The following is a 7700-nucleotide window of genomic DNA, read 5'->3' as shown; positions in this document are numbered from 1 at the left end:
GGGGGGGGGGGGCGGCGGCGGTCGGTCGAATAATCGATTATTATTCGCCAGGGCTTACGAATAATCGATTTTGATCATGGTCAGTTTCTGGCAACCCTAAACACAAAGTCCTTTCATACTTCCTGAAACAAATAGATTTTCCAAATAGACGCTCCCTCATTCGGTCATCCACAGAGAGGTCAGAAGTCGCTTTCTCACCATCTCCCTCATCACCATCAAATCAATGTTTGAATAAACTGAGTACCTCTCCACTTTAATTTAAAAACACTTCATTTACATACTGTATAATCTAGCAGTGCAGCTGATGTGTTGTGTATCTGAATGACTTACAGGTGCTCAGTTGCAGCTGCACAGTCTGTGTTGTGATTACTTGTTGTTTATTGATGCTTCATCTGGTTTGCAAATCTACAAATTGTTATGTTAGGGAATGTTTTTTAAATTTTTATTTCACTTCTACGATGCTCTCTACCTCAACTGGATTGCACATGTTCAAGAGTGTACGTGTGTTGTGGTGTTGATACGCCGTAAATAAAGAATTCTGAGAGGTTTTTTCCGTAGCTTTTACAGAAACCAAAACACAGGAGATTAAGTGAAAGAACTGTAAAGGCAGTTTTGTACCTCGATATAAGCTAGAAGTAGGTTTTTGGGTGAATGTATTCCTTATCTGCTGCAAGAGTCTGAGGACAGATGGTGTCGTGTATTGGAAAGACCCCTGAAGCAAATTTGTGGTATTTGGCTTTTTAAATAATATTGGATTGATTGATTGATTTATTCTTAACCTACCTTAGCTTACTTTCCAAAGTGGTAACCAAACATAGTTCAATAATAATAATAAGCCTTGTCTTTGGTCTTTGGTTTTGCCAAAGACAAGTACAAGTCCAAAGACCATTTCAGTAGCGAACTTCCTTTAATGGACTTGCAGAAAAGATTTTCAAAACGTGTGAACGCGGCTTCTGGACGATTCTGTATTGTATTGGGTTCAGGCTATCGTTAGCAACTTTCGAAGGGTTTTTATCAGATTTAGGAAAGTTTACACTCTACCAACATCAGCCAAAACTAGAATTACGTTACCAAACCCAGAGGCTCATGCTCATAGCTTTTTTTTTGCAGGTTATACTTGAAATTCTGAAAACGACTTGAAAGCAGAAATCGAACTTCTTTCCAGCCTGTCGAGGTTTGAAAGAGAAACAGCCGAACAGTTTCTCAGAATGAAATGGACTGCGTGTTATTCCACTCGTCTCATTTATGTGGATTCATTTATTGTTCAACACTTTTCTCTCTGCTCTTATCAGTAATTATTCTCTCTGCTTCTTTCTCTTGCTGTCAGTCCATCTCCAGTCGGCACACGTCTGAAACAACTCAGCAGTTTGTCATTTAGCCTTTCCACACACTACTTTTGATTGCAAGGATTTCATATTTCTGAGAGTACACAAAGGACGTCATTTCTCAGATGTTGACAAGAATAACTACGTAGAAGAATATGGATAGAGACACAGAGACCCTCTCAATTATGGTGTGATTTCCTCACTCCCTGTAAAGTACGAGGTGTGCCAGCACTGCTAATCCCACTGAGATTATTAAACCAACTGTGCCGCTAATGCACTTCCAGCTCAGGGGTTTGGTCGCTGCTGTACACTTTTCTCTCCAGGAGTCTTCAGAAAGGTTGGGAACCTGTGATTAAAACCTTAAAGCTGCTCATAGACACCTGCTGCGATATCATTACCTGAAGCTGCTGGATACTGTGTCCTTGTTAGTGACTTCACTCCTCTTCAAAAACACACCCGGACATGAGAGCAAACAGATCTTTTTAAACTCTATTTAGTGGTGACAATAGGTTAAAAGTGGTCTAATGGTCTATGGATAATAATTTGTAAAAACGATCGAAATACTCAACCCAGTCTCACGGCATTTCGTGTTATAGTCAAGAAATTAATTTAATCTATTGATTCGTTTTCACCAACACCATTTTTGCATTTTTTTCGTGTCACACGTTTTTAAAAGCAATGTATTTCTACTGGTAGTGTGTTTCGTGCCTGCACCACATCTTTTTGTCCGGTCGGGTCTTGGAAGACCTGAAGCTGTGGGGTTCATAAAAACATTTTCTTACTCAATATCTCACCCTAAGCCTAACCCTTTTATTTTAATTGTTATAATGTCAGATTTTTTTTTTGCCGTCCGCGAGGAAAAGAAATGGGGCTCAGAATACTGAAATCTGTATTTAAAAAAAATCTGTATTTAAAAAAAATAAAAAATTCCTTCTAATTTGTTATTATTTGGTGGAGGCACGAAACACATTGCTTCTAAAATCGTTCTGTGTCAGAATACTGAAATCTGTATTTTTTTTATCTCTTTTTCCTTCAAATTTGTTATTATTTACATTGCTTTTAAAATCGTTCTGTGTGACACCTATCAATAGATTAATTTCGTGACTATAACACGAAATGCCGTGAGACTGTGTTGAAATACTTGTGTTAACTAGCATTCAAGGCTAAAGTAAAAACATGTGTGGTGGTGTTATAAAGAATCCATGACCAACTTGTGAGAGAAATAAGAGGGTTTTTACTTTTTATATTTCAACATCCCAGTTTAGTTGTGATGATTACTGACTTGTTGGCACAAGTTGCACTTAATTAGCAGACAACAACATGAGGAACAGATATAAGCAGCATCTGCTACAAAGTCAATATAAACAGATTGCCTGTAAAGTAACATCACCCCAATTAATTACATACTGAATAAGCATATCTAAGAAACTGAAACTTTTAAAAGAGTTTATTTTACATTGTAAGATTACCTTAACCTCTTAAGCCCGATAGCCCCCGCCCAAACACAACAATATTGCACGAAACTGTGTCTCAGGGCTTCTTAACATTTAACAACCTATGAATGTGTCATACCCACTTAACGGGAAGAAACTCAGCTATCAGACAATATTAACAATTTTTAGCCGGAAACAAAGGATAACACCAAGCCTCTGAATTAGCACTAAGCGAAAAAATGCTAACGCACTTAGCACAGAACTCACGGTAGAGATAATGTATACTTCATGCTATCTGCACAAACTAGATACTGAAAGCTGAGATTCCACAGATTCCAATGGTATAAGATAAGTATCATCACTGTGCGACCAAAAGTCACGGCAGCGAAAGCCAGCAGTGTGACTCCAGTAAACCACTTCAAAGCGATCCATTTAGTGATTGAATTGTAATTATCTTAGCTCTTGTCGCTAACACAGCTTGACCCTGACTTAGTAGCATTGTTAGCATCTAGACATCAAAATCTGGTCCATGAACACTGATCAATGTCTAATCATTTACAGTTTATCCAGAACATATTGGTTTGACAAATGTAATTCTAGTCTTTGTTAACATTAGCAAAGATGTGCTTTGCCCCGGAGACTTCAGACATATTGTGTTTCGGTTAAAAGACGTCTAAACACGAATTTAATTTGAAAACGTAATTTTCCATTTGACACGTCGAGTTATATCTTCTTGTTATCTATGTTTCGATCTGCAATCACACAAGTACAATTTGCAATTGGGATTACAGGAGGAGGTTGGAGTCAAACTTATTTATTTGCGATTACATTTATTTTATACGTTGACGTTTCTAGAGTAATAGTGGACGTTAAAGAGCCCTATTATGCTTTTTTGGGGTTTTCATTTTCCTGTGGTGTGTTATAGTCTTTTGGGAATATAAATGTCGAATGTCTGATCCTGAAAATGAGCACAATATGTCCTCTTTAACAATGACAGCCCCAGTTTAACTGTATAACGATTGCAAATGGATCAGGCTTTATTGACCAGATGTTGATACATTCAAAGTCAGTGTCTGGATCGTCCCTGATGAGCTTGTAAACTGTGAAAGTCTGTTCATTAAAATTATGGATTTTATGTTTCAAGCATGCCAGATGTTGTATAATTCAAAAGATTGGACGGTTTAAAAATGATCCTATCAAAACACTGGTGATAATATAACAGAGTAACTTCAGAAAGCATACAAGCAGCATAAGCAACATCACCACTGTACACACACACACACACACACACACACACACACACACACACACACACACACACACACACACACACACACACACACACACACACACACCACACACCACACACACAGACCACACACGACACCAACACACAACACACACACACACACACACACACACAACAGCACACACCGTGGGTTGTTACCCACACCGATGTGTACATTATTCATTAAGGCCGTGCAGCTGTTGTGCCTTCAGGCAGGATCCATCCCTCAGACTATCCATCTCCCCTCTGCTTCAACGCACGCACGCACGCATCTGCTTCAACACACACACACACACACACACGCACACGCACGCACGCACGCACGCACACACGCACGCACGCACGCACACACACACATCCATCACACTGTAAATACCCCTTGGACAGAAATAATTGGCTAATTAATAATTAACTGTTTGTAATGTGCAAAACTGACGGAGGCTGCTCTCCTCTGCAAAACGTGCCTGAAGGACAAATGTGGAGTGATATATCTCACATTTTGAAAGGCATATTTTTCATATCCTTCCCATCCATTTTAAAGCAGGGAAACATTGGTTTCCAGACACTTTTCAAAATGGGCTGGAAGTTAGAGTGGAAATGAAAATATGGAGGTCTTTGAAAATGTTGAAGTGTGATTGACAGATCGTCAGTCCCACTAAAGTGTCACGAGATCCATTGAAGAGAAAGTTGAAGGTGGCACAAAGTTTGATTCAAAAGACTGCAGCTGTCATCTCAGGAAAAGACAAGTCTATTTTATTTATAGGCTGCGGACTGACTCAAGAACTCCTCTCAACTTCCTTTTATTTAGACTTTTCTGATCATGCATTCACTGGTTTTGATATTTGTACTTAAGTCTACGAAGGTACTTTTTAGTTTTGTGCACATATTTACAATGTATTCCCTCAAGTTGAAGTTTTTATCCACTATTTCATTGCTCTAATTGAAGAATTAGTTGTCTCAGATGAGTGGAAGACGGACAAAAAAATATAAAAAAAAAATACTGTTTCTGTAATATATTAAACATTGTATAAAAGTGTATACGAGAAAACGACCCTACTTCTAACTTGGTTTGTTACCTTATTGAACATTTTCCTGAAGAGTTTATGGTCTTAATCTCTAGTTTCAAGTCTTCTTCATTGCAGCATGATATTCATTTGGTAAATAATAGATTTCCATTTAGACGACAAAACCAACGTATGCTTATGAGCTTGTGGTTCAGGTGCTCTCTGTGTTTTAGTTGTAGAACTTTAACCCTTTCTTAGTGTTTTTTAGTTCATGAGAGTTCATTGTAACATGTTGGTCATCTAATTCTGTCTTATTCAGTTGTACTTAGATCTTGTCCATCATGTTACTTATGGTTCGGGGGTTAGACATGTCCAAAATGCTAAAAAATAAGAAGATTGGGACATGACAGTGACGATGTCCATTTCTTATTCATATTTTATAATGTGGATATGGCCCCATTTTTAGGTTTGTGAGTTCATAACAATACGAATAGTTTTTTTTTAGTTAAAGAGCACCACTGAAACTGAAGAGGAATTGTTTACCGTTATGTGAAGTATGGTTTCTTGCTGATCCAATAAATAGTTATGGATATCTCAAATGCATCCTCTGTTTTTACTCAAAAAGCTTAAACTACGCTGAAAGCTTTTTAAGGACACTCAAACGTGTTTTTGTGAATCAATATTATTGATTAGGGTCTATTTATGTTTACTACATAAATAAAGTCCACTGAGACAAATGTAACATTTGTGATATTGGGCTATATAAATAAACATTGATTGATTGACTACAGTGTTGAGGCAGCATCATGTTGTGAGCTGTGTGGACTTGAGACTAAAAGCTGAACGCATTTGGTGCCTTTAGAAAAATTCCAAATGTAAAAGTTGGTAAGAAGCTCATCAGCCTGGAGAGCATGGAATCTGAAGGCCACATTTTCCAGCAAAAAGACAAATATTTACCGATAAGACGGAGCAGATCGGTCGCTGCCTGAAGATTTATTTTTTTCTGTCTTCACTTTGTCATCCAGCTGCGCCACCGTAAAAACCTCGATGCATCAGAATCTTAGAAAATAGAATATTTCCACAATGATTAACTGCGACAGTTCATAAAGTCTTTCTGAGATGCAAGCAGAGACACTTTTATGTGAGCGTTTCTCACGGAGAAAGATGGAGCTGTCATCGTGAGACTGCGAAACACTTTCATTTGTCATTAATTGATATCGAGAGACAGCTTGGCAATTAACAAACTGTTGTATAAGCGTCTTCAGTTAGAGTTTTCTGATTTTGTCGCAGCACTTTTGCAGAAAAAAGGGGTCTAAATAGTACAGCACATTGAGTCTGAGAATACAGATTGATTGACAGTATAAGAGAAGCAAAGTAATGTGGCTGCGGAGAGTAAAGCTTTCAAATCCACAGGCCATTCTACAGTAGCGTCACAGCGTGACCCCTGAAGCTTGATTTTCCAAAGCGAATGGACCAGATATAATGGGGATGTAATGTATGTTCCAGGAATCTGTGAAATTGCTTGTATTATAAGAGAGCAATGGGGAGGTAATCATTTCCCTTAAGAGGTTCAACTGCTTCCTAACCTTTCTTTTCACACCCCTGTATCTCTGGGAAACATGATGATGATTCTGCACCAAACGATTTAACCTTAGTGCCAATGCGGAACATACAACTTGACATTCGTGTGTGTGGAAATGTGGAACGTAAGCTTGTGTGCTCATGTATTCAACACCACAGATATTACACATTGAAGTCTGTTTACTACTGCAGTACTGCTACATATTGAGGGCCTTACACTGTCACCTGTCACTATAGTTTAGTTAACGACTTAATGTACAATATATGGAAATCACTTTGATAATTTTTACGTTACAGACTTAATGTACGATGAATGGACATGATACCAATCTTCATCGGTGGCCAAGTTATTGTAAGATATATGGAAATTATCTTAATCGTTAATCAACTTATCTTACAATCAAAAGGACATTTTTGCTAACCTTTATATTGCCAGGTTTGTTCGTTTATACCAACATTTGCGCGTACATGGTTAAAGAATAAAGCAACAGGCTTTTCCCAACAACACTAAGAATGAACCATCGTGCAGACAAGAAGACGAGGGTAGTTAGTATATTGTGCTATTTTATAAATGAAATTGAAGTGTCTGATGTTTGCCAACAAGCGGATGAAAGTGTGTTGTGTTTTGGAAACCTCTCTCCGGGTCAGGGTGCCGTTACGGGTGAATGAGAGGATGCCAAACACAGAGCCCTGGGGTGCTCTCGTGTCAGGAGTCGCATTTAGTCTTTCTGCTTTTTCTAAATCTGTTTGTGAGGGAGTATAATATCGAGCAGTGACCTCGCCGACATACTTTGAGGCAGAGAGATGTGGTGAATACTGATCTGGAATCATCAAACAGGGTCCGGATGCAGGTTGTGTTATTGTGGGATGGCAGCCTCTGTGGTCTGTTGGCGGGAGGTTTAACTGTGGGGGGGCCAACCTGCTGGCATGTGCTGTTTGATGTGCAACCAGTTTCTCAAAGCAATGCATAACAACCGTGTGTGTGTGTGTGTGTGTGTGTGTGTGTGTGTGTGTGTGTGTGTGTGTGTGTGTGTGTGTGTGTGTGTGTGTGTGTGTGTGTGTGTGTGTG

The 7700-nt window shown here is 38.7% G+C and overlaps 2 protein-coding genes across 3 annotated transcripts in view; both read right to left on the bottom strand.

Moving 5' to 3' along the window:
* The window catches only part of LOC104955348 (ral guanine nucleotide dissociation stimulator-like), a 111084-nt gene that overhangs the window by 72751 nt on the left and 30633 nt on the right, over nt 1–7700 (bottom strand).
* The window catches only part of lipeb (lipase, hormone-sensitive b), a 98439-nt gene that overhangs the window by 82076 nt on the left and 8663 nt on the right, over nt 1–7700 (bottom strand). The window lies entirely within an intron of this gene.

Source organism: Notothenia coriiceps, unplaced genomic scaffold, assembly GCF_000735185.1.
Source record: "Notothenia coriiceps isolate Sejong01 unplaced genomic scaffold, NC01 NC01_scaffold00024667, whole genome shotgun sequence".
In the NCBI taxonomy this organism is placed as follows: domain Eukaryota; kingdom Metazoa; phylum Chordata; class Actinopteri; order Perciformes; family Nototheniidae; genus Notothenia; species Notothenia coriiceps.
Note: the sequence above shows the minus strand (reverse complement) of the source record. Positions and strands in the feature narration are given on the sequence as shown.